This window comes from Oryctolagus cuniculus, chromosome 10 (genome assembly GCF_964237555.1).
Source record: "Oryctolagus cuniculus chromosome 10, mOryCun1.1, whole genome shotgun sequence".
Classification (NCBI taxonomy): Eukaryota; Metazoa; Chordata; class Mammalia; order Lagomorpha; family Leporidae; genus Oryctolagus; species Oryctolagus cuniculus.
The window spans coordinates 80,693,928-80,703,664 of NC_091441.1; positions in this window are offsets into that span (position 1 = coordinate 80,693,928).

Below are 9,737 nucleotides of genomic sequence, written 5' to 3' on the forward strand. Positions count from 1 at the left end.
GGTGGTGAGATTCAGGACTAAGCAATCATGTGGCAGAAAGAAAAAGGGTAACAGTCAATAGGATCAAATCTCAATAGGAAAGAAATCCTTAGACTAAGTAGAAAACAGCTAACCCTTGAGGAATTGGGTTGAGATTTGAAAGGTGGCGAGGTGGGGGGTGTTGTTACTCATCTGAAAATTGTTGGGGCAGATATGAGACAGGCTTCTTGAAGGCTGTTATTAAGAGCAAACTTTTTACTGTTTGCATCCCAATAGCTTGAGATTCTTCAATAAGCAAGTTCCCCCAGACAGTGGCTTCCCAGGTGCTAAGAGTTTATGTGAGGTTTGAAGAATTGGCTCTTGAATGCTCTTCAGTTTCATCTTTTAAGCTTCAAGCTCATGAAACATAAAGTAATCATTAAAACAAGGAGGGGGACAATGATATTCTTAGAGCATTTATAGTTTTATAATTATTTCACGGATGAGAGAGCTATTATCCGATAGCATCCAGAAATGTGAAAATTGTTCGTTTCAGATAAGCAACCCTGGTTCTGTTATAGTTTTTGATTAAAATAAAAACTTCGCAAGTTTTATTCCTCAAAGTATGATAGCTTCATGGGCAATTGAAATCAGCTAGCTCTATTGTTGGGTTTCTAATTCTAAGGCTTATAATAATATTTTTCGGAGTCAAACATGACCTAATACTTGGACTCCTGGAGCTAGCAGAGATGATAAAGTATTTCAGGCACAGCAGGTGCCCTGCAAGATCCTTTATTAAAAAGAGCTGCCATCCACATGCTTAGAGTATGACGGATTGTACAGAAATTAAGAGTGACACGCTATGAATTTATAGCATTATATTTTTCCCCCTAATTAAAGCTATGGGAACAGAACCTGGCTGGTGCTGGATGAGAGGAATTGTCTTCCCCGGCACCCCAGAAGATGGATTCTTGACCCGGTGTTCTTCCAATGAGGAAACCTGAATTAAACTATGAGCTGATGGCAAAAGGTAACTGATGTAATTTAATTAAAGCATCTCTCTTCTGTTATACCTTGATTCCCCTTTCCAACTTCGTATGTGGAAATTTTTTTCATGTGTAATTAGACTTGGTAATGTAGCTCTCCTATTGACAGAGTAAACTCTCCTAACAGTAATAGTGGCTGGCTTCCAACCATCCTAAGAGTTCAGAGCGATCCAGATTGTGAAGATGTGCACTTTAGCACTGACAGCGAAAATCTTGACAAACCACTAACAACTCCATGACCGCTGGTGAAGGTGTTGAATGACTACTTCTGCCTGTGTCTCAGAAGAGAGACAGAGCTATACAGAGCTCTACAGATGTCTCCTGAAGGAGGTGCTCAAGGAGCCCACCATGGTGCAGGAGCACCTGCATATGTATTTCAAAGGCTTTAGAAGAGAAAGAACGGGAGGCTGGTAAGCACAACACGTAGATCATATCTGAAACAGTTACTCAGGAATCATATGTGCCCAAACAAATCATAGACTCTGCAGGTGCACAATCTCACCTGTCCCATAAGGTTTGGTCATCAGGTCTTTCCCTGACCCACTCAGGCACACCCACATGTGTCCTTTATTCTCTGGACTTATAGCTCTTTTGTGTTGGTTGGAACTCAGAGGGACATGAAGAAGCAAACACATATACCCACACTTTAGACATACTTTCATGGTCCCAGCCCTGTGGTATACTTTAATTTCTTGAGAATCTTTAAAATTTTTTTAAAACCTTATATTTGAAAGGTAGGGATATATACATCATACACACACACACACACACACATATATATAGCGAGAGAGAGAATATGAATATGAATATGGGAGAATGAATGAAAATATCTATCCCCTGGTTCACTCCCCAAATGTCCATGCCAAAGCCAGGAGCCCAGAACCCCAAGTACCTGAACTATCACCTGCTGTCTCCCCATATGTGCCTCAGCAGGAAGCTGAATTGGAAGCTGAGGAGCCAGGACTCAAACCAGGCACTTGCATATGGCATGTGCATGTCCCAAGTGGCAACTTAAGTGCTGCAACAAGCACCCACTCCCTCAAGGTTCCTTAAATTTGTCTTTCTCCACTTGAGTGAATGGCATTATTATGAGCATGGACTTCTAAGTGAGACAGCTCCATGACTTCCTGGCTGAGTGATCTGGACAAAGACGATAACGAAGTCTCTTTACAAAAAAGGGCATTAGGAGTACCTATCCTCGAACAGTTTTTCTGAAGATGAAATGAAGCAATACATTCATAGTGTGCATATTTGGGACATACACTAATATTTATCATTATCATTGCTATATATGAAATCAAGACCTGAAATTGCCCCAATTAAAAATTACATTTGCAGAATGCTTAGATTGGAGTGCCAATATCACAAGGCAAGGCCAGGCCGCTTTCCTTCCCTTTCATTACTATTAATCTGTTTTCAACAGTGTTAGTGTCAGGGATGAGAGTTGAGAGTGTGCGAGCCAGAGTGAGAGAGAGAGAGAGAGAGAGAGAGAGAATGAATAGGGGGAAAAGATAGGTAAAATCAAAGTGAAAGAAGAAATATAGATGGAGTTTCAGAATGTAGGAATAGGAACGAAGGGGTGAGGCACTTCATTCTAAAACTTTATTCCTATCTTATCCCCTGAAACCACTAGCTTCTTTGACAGTTCCACTTAATGAGTCCTCAGATTCCCGCTTATACACTTTGGCAATCTCCAAATACTTGCTATCATTATGATTTGGGGCTGTGTCACTACTGAGCAAGAAATATCTTCCTTGCTGTCAAAATTCCCATCTACCCTATTGTCTCTGCCTTTCAAAGTGTTATGACTTCTTGGAATCCATGGCCCATTGATGGCAAACAACTAGGACTCATCTTACATTGAAGGAGGATGTCCTCTTGCATTACTGTGTTGCCTAAGTCCACATCAAGCAGTGTTAGCTGAAAAGAATAACTCATGTTTTGACTTCCTTAAGCACAGGATTGAGAAGACGGAGTTTGAATACCCTATATTGCTTTTATTCTTGTAATTATGGATATACCATTTATTTAGTTGTTATGAATCATACCCAGCCTTGATGTTATTCTTGTATACAATCGTTTCAACTATCCCTCCCAACTTTGTGAACAATACAGAGAAGAAAATTATTTTTTCTGTTAACAGTTCCACACAACTGCTTTGCATGATGTGCAATCCTGGTAATTTTATGTTGAGTGATTGACATCCAGCAGCAGAAATTAAGGTGTCCGAGTGAACAGAAACCAGCCACATGACATCTCTTCATTTCCTCTAGAAATTTTGCTCCCTAAACATCCAGAATACAACAGCTTATCACTCCCTTTAGTGTTGTTCAAAAAAAATTGACACGCATTTCCCATCCATATAAAGAAGACATGTCTAACTTGGTCTACAGAAGTTGTTCTCTGGAACACAGAATTACTGAATTTGTGTAGCTCAATGTTATTTCCTCATCTTGAAAACCACTGGGATTGGCAGGCCAGAAACTATAGTCCTTTTGAAAGGTAGCACATTCAAACTCCATGGGAACCACACTGAAAAGGGTGTTCAAAGCCAGGGTGCGCAAGAGCTTAGAACTGGCTCAAATCACAGCCAGTTTGGGAAGCAAGCAACTATTCACAGTGCTGCTGCTGAGCTCTCCCTACTCCCTATCGCTTCTCTCACTGGGTTCACGAAAAGAAACCAACATGGCAGGGCATGCGCCTCTGCACATCAGAGTAATGCGACTTCAGGGCCTCTTAGATGTAGGTGAGAGAGACAGGCTCTACACAGAGGAGCACAGATGGATGGTGTGTGTATTTGTGTGTGCATCTGAGAAGGTGCAGATGGGATCAGCTTTGCCATTTCAATTACTTGGGACTTTTGCTATTTTACATCAAGCCGGGAGGTATTGAAGTATTCACTTATTATCCAAGTAGCTGAAATGTAATTTGGGTAGTTCTAATAGGGCTACTGGTAGAGAAACATGGATGCTGACATTAAAGCACATGAAATGGATTTCCATTCATCAGACGAGATCAAAGTTTCCCAACTTTGGCACCATTGATGCTGTTGACCAGATAATTTATTGTTAGTGTTGTGGGCTTTCCTGTGCAATGGAGGATGTTTATCAGCATCTGTAGCTTCTACCAACTGGAGGCCAACAGTATCCTAGTTGTGACAGCCACATCTCCTCTACATACTGCTAAATGTCCCCAAGGGCAACATCATCATTTATTTGGAATTACTAGACCAGCTCCTTTTTTAGCACCCCGTATGATACAATTCCACAAATGACACACATGCCTCTTATATTTTGTTATTCATCACTACCTTAAGAGAAAATCTTGTACGTCTCAAGCAGCAATTGTTTTAAACATTTCTTTAGTGCATTAAATATTCATCAAGGTTTTGATTCTGAAGCATATCAACCTATATTAATCAGAGTATTTTTAAGCAAATAGAAGTATGAATCCAAATACAAACAAGTTATAACCATAAATCATAGTAAAACTGGCAGCATAACTGCAAATGAGTCTACAAAATAAATGAAAACACAAAAATATATTACAGAGTAAATATGTTTCTTACTGTATCCTTTTTGGGATTGTTATAAATTGAGTAAAAATGACAAATACATACGGTGGGAATTAGATACATAATATATTCTACCTGTCAAAATACACTAGCACAAATAGATTTATGAGCAGGTGAAACTCACTGCTACTGTCATTAATCTGGATTTGCAAACATCTTGACTTTCCAATGAAAAGGTGCAAACACACAAATAAAATCCTCATCAGCTTTACTTGAATGATAAAGCAATGTTAAAGAAATATCATACTGCAGGCTTTCAATCAAAACCTATACACCACGTATGACTAGGCATCCCTTCTAGTTATTGGAGAGTAGGCTACTGAATGACATGATATGAAGACAAAGTTGGACAAAGGATTTTATGGAAGTTTTCCAAGACACTGATTTCTTTTCTGTAGTACAGATAAGTGTCCAGTTAATTTTTTAAAACCAAGTAAACTATTAAATTAACACATCCAGGAATTTCATTTCAGGTATATTTATTCTCATAAGGAAGAGTTAGAAGTCTATAAATTCGCTTCATCATTACACTCACATTGGATAATTTGAGAGAATAGAGGCATTATATCAGATTCAATCATTATATTGCTCACTGTCACCCTGAACACAAGGACATTTTTAATCTAAGTTGAATAAATGTATTCTCAAACTCCTGATGCTCTCCTGTGCTCACAGTGTAAGTCTTCAGATCTGTTTTCACTGTAAGGAAAAGTTTTACAACTTCCTTTGTTAAAATTCTGGACTCTGTTAAAGTTTTTGGTGTTTTGCTTGATAATCGGGATTCTGTAATAGAAGAAAATCATTCCTGGACTAAATTGGAACTCTATGTATACCTTTGTTGTCAAAGATAATTCCTCATTTGTGGAAATATCTCTCATGCTTCTTTTCCAAGTACAATCACCATCCATGTCCCTCAGTTTCCAGGGAGGCTGGTTCCAGGTGCTCCACAGATACCAAAAGCTGCTGGTGACCAAGTCCTTTGTACTAATTTGTTTAGTGGGGCTGATGATGTGGCTCAATGAGCTAAGCAGCTGCCTGAAATGCTGGCATCCCATACTGGAAACTCACCAGTTCAAGTCTTGGCTGTTCTGTGTCTGATTCAGCTCCATGCTAATTGTACCTCAGAATGCAGAAGTATTTGGGTTTCTGCCTCCCATGTGGGAGACCATGATAGATCTCTGGGCTTCTGGCTTCAGCCTAAAGCAATCCCAGTTGTGCCCACTGGGAGAGTGAACAGTGGATAGATCTTTCTTCCCTGTCACTCCACCTTTCAAATAAATAAATAAATATCTTTAAAAATGGTTTAGCATTTTCATACAACCTATGTATATATCCTCCTGTATGCTTTAAACTGTCCATAGATTAATTATACCTTATACTATGTAAATGTGATTTAAATAGTTGTTAAATTGTATCATTTTGGTAATGAAGATAAATAGTCTGTCCATGTTCACATTAAAAAAACATTTAAAATATTTCTACACCACAGTGGGTTGAGTCTGCAGCTGTAGAAACTAAGGATCTAGATGACACCATATCATGATGTATGAGAATGTGTCGATGCATCTGCTCACTGTCCAGAATTCTGTCAAGTAGCCCCTATCAGCTGCTAAAGTACTTGTGAAAACATGAAGCATTGCACTTTTCTGGTGGATGTTTATCTCTTTTATGAATCTATACACCCAATCAAATGACTGGAATTACACACAAATGTTATCCCTCTATTATCTTGATACCAAAATCAGACAATGATACAACCGAAAAAGAAGGCCAATATCTTGAGTAACGCAGATGAAAACACTCAACAAAATACAAATCTAATCTAACCGTGTGCTGAAAATAGTCCACACAGTGATCGAGTGGGATTCATCCTGGGGATGCAAGGATGGTTCAACACATGTCAATCAATAAACATGATAACCACAATGGTAGAATCAAGGACAAAAAGTATATGATCATTTCAATAGACATAGAAAAGGCATGTGGAAAAATTCAACATCGCTTTGTGATAAAAAAACCTGAACAAATTATGTTTACAGAGAATGTACTTGAATGTAATGTAGTCCATATTCAATATGCCAGCAGCTAACAATATACTGAATGGGGAAATAGTAAGGCTTTCTCTTTAAGATCCAGAGCAAGACAAAGATGACTATGGTTGATTCTTTTATTCAACACAATACTAGAAGTCTTAGCCAGAGAAATTTGGCAAGGCAAAAAAAATAAAGGGAATCCATATCAGAAAAGAGGAAATCAAATCATCACTGTTGTGCAGATGATAGGTTATATTATACAGAACACCCCACAGACTGTACCAAAAGGCTAACAGAACTAGTAAAGACATTCAGCAAAATTGAAGGCAGGATAAAAAGTCAATTCTGCATTACTGTTATACACGAATCATAAATTGTATGAAAACCAAATCAAGAAACCTATCTCTTTCCAGTAGCTACAATTCCCCCATCCTCCCCCCCCCCCAGGAATACATTTATTGAGGAGGTGAAAGATTTCTACCATGACAATTTTAAAGAAGGGATAGAAAGAAAAATGATGAGGACATAAAAAAATGGAAAGACATCCTGTTTTCATGGATTGGAAGAATCAATGTTGTTAAAATGTCTACAATACCCAAAGCAATCTACACATTCACTACTCTCCTTACTACAATACCAATAATATTTGCCACAGAATGAAAAAAAAAATAGTACTGAAATTTGTCTGGGACGATAAAAGACCCAGAATAACGAAAGCAATCTTGACTAAAAATAACAAGGCAGGAGATATTACACTCCTGACTACAATGCATTACAAGGCTACAGCAATTGACTAGCAAGATACCAGCATTCAAACAGATACACAGACTAATGGAACAGATTAGAGACCTTAGAAGTAAATCACAGCCAAATAATTTTGTTTTAAAGATTTACTTATCTATTTGAAAGCAGAGTTAGAGAGAGAGACAGAGAGACACACAAAGAGAGGTCTTCTATCTGCTGGTTCATTCCCTAAATGGTTGTGATGGCTGGAGCCGAACTAGGCCAAAGCCAAGAGCCCAGAGCTTCCATAAGGTCTCCCATGTAGGTACAGGGGCCGTCCTCTACTGCCCTCCATGCCACCAGGAAGGAGCTGGATTGGAAGTAGAGCAGCCAAACTAGAACCGGCTCCCGTATGGATTGCTGGTGCCACAGACAGTGGCTCAGTCTGCTGTGCCACAATCTTGGCCCTGGCCAAGTGGTATTTGACAAAAGTTCTGGGAACATGTATTAAAAAAATAACGCTGGGAAAATTAGATAATCACACACAAATGAAGCAAACTAGATCCTTCTCTGACCATGTAGAAAAAATAGACTCAAAATAGATTATACATCTAAATTTAAGACTTGAAACTTTGAAACTACTAGAAAAAAAAAAAAAAAGGAAATGCTTTGGGACACTGGGGTGGTTATTACCTTTTTGGAACAGAGTCCCCAAGCACAGCAAACCAAAAAACCAAAGCAAAAGTAGACAAATGGGATTTCATCAAACTGAAGAATTAGCACACAGCACAGGAAACAATCAACAGAATGAAGAGAAAGCCTACAGAGTCAGAGAAAATATTTGCAAGCCCTGGATCTGATAAGGGGTAAATAACCAGCATAAACAAGGAACTCAACAGTAAAAAGTAACTAAGTAAAAAAGGGACATTGAAATTGAAATTGACATTTCTCAACATTAAGACATACAAATGGCCAGCAGGTACGTGAAAAAGTGCTCAATGTAGCTGTTCATCAGGGAAATGTAAATCAAAACCACAATGAGCTATCCCTTCACTTCAGTTAGTTTGGCTACAATCAAAAAGACTCGAGGAAGGAGTCAATGCACAGTGAGGTTAAGCTGCCTGCTTGGCACACCGGCACCTGTTGTTAGATTGCTAGTGCAAGTCGAGGCTACTCTGTTTCCGATCCAGCTTCCTGCTAATGTGCCGGGCTGAGCACTGGAGCTGAGCAAGGGAGAGACCTGGGATGGTGACACAGAGAAGGGAACAGTGTACTGACAACTACAACTCTAGCTCCCACACCCCACTGCAGGGCAAAGGGTGAGCAGCAGAGTTCCAGCAGAGCCTGACACTAAGGATGCTGGCAATCCTAGCCAGCAAGGAAGCTTCCCAGAGTTCACTTGGTGGCCTTGCTTTAGAGGACAAGCTTGTGTTGTCTCACCTCCAGAACCTGAGATTAGAGCCACTGTTGGAATCCACACTGCTCCAGCAAACACACAAGTCTCAGCTCATGCTTATGCCTGAAGCTGCAACAACACCATACCACCATTGTGCAAAAAGGTGAAACCCCATGAATCCAGCCAGACCTGGCACGTGGCTCACCTCCCGAGACCATGCAGTGTCTTGCACTACTGGAGGTAGGTAGTTCAGCACAGTGGAAGGTTATGCTTCCAAGACCTGAGGAACCAAAGTGCTTGTCCCCTGGGACATGGCGTCTGTCCTTTCCACAATCACTCCTCCCACCCACTCTGTCAAGCATGCACTACCACTGGGCATAAGGATGCTTCTCTCATGACCTACATCCCAGCCACAGCTGCCGCTGGCTGTCACTGGAACATGAAATCCCTGAGCCATATGTGCATGTCTTGTCTCTCTAGTACTCCTTCTTGCTTTCACTACTGGCTACTGTCAGCACTTCCCACTGCTGGGCCACATGTCACCTTTGAGCCTCAAGTTGTACCTCCTGTGATCCAAACCACCCACCACAGCTGCAGCCAGTCACAAGCGATGGGCAAACAGGCGGGGCTGTGGATATGCTTCCTTTATGTAATGCATACCACCAGGGCCCAAGGACACCCCTCCCACTTGCTTCCACTGCCAATAGTGTTGCCTTTATAGGGCCTGAGGATGTGTCTACCATTGTCCACACCCAGGCACTCCAACTGCAGCCACCAGAGGCCCCTGCTACAAATGACACTCACCCAGGTGGGGACCCAGGTCTACTATACCAGTGCTAGTGTGGCTTTTGCTGGAAGCTCTGACCTCCAATGGTGCTGGCCACACATTCAATTTCCACGTCCCTAGTGCCACTGCTGCTGGAAGTCTCCACTAAACAGTGGAGCTTCTCCCAGCCATGCCTAAGACAACATCATTCATGCTCCAGGTCCCCAGTGTCCCCACTCCC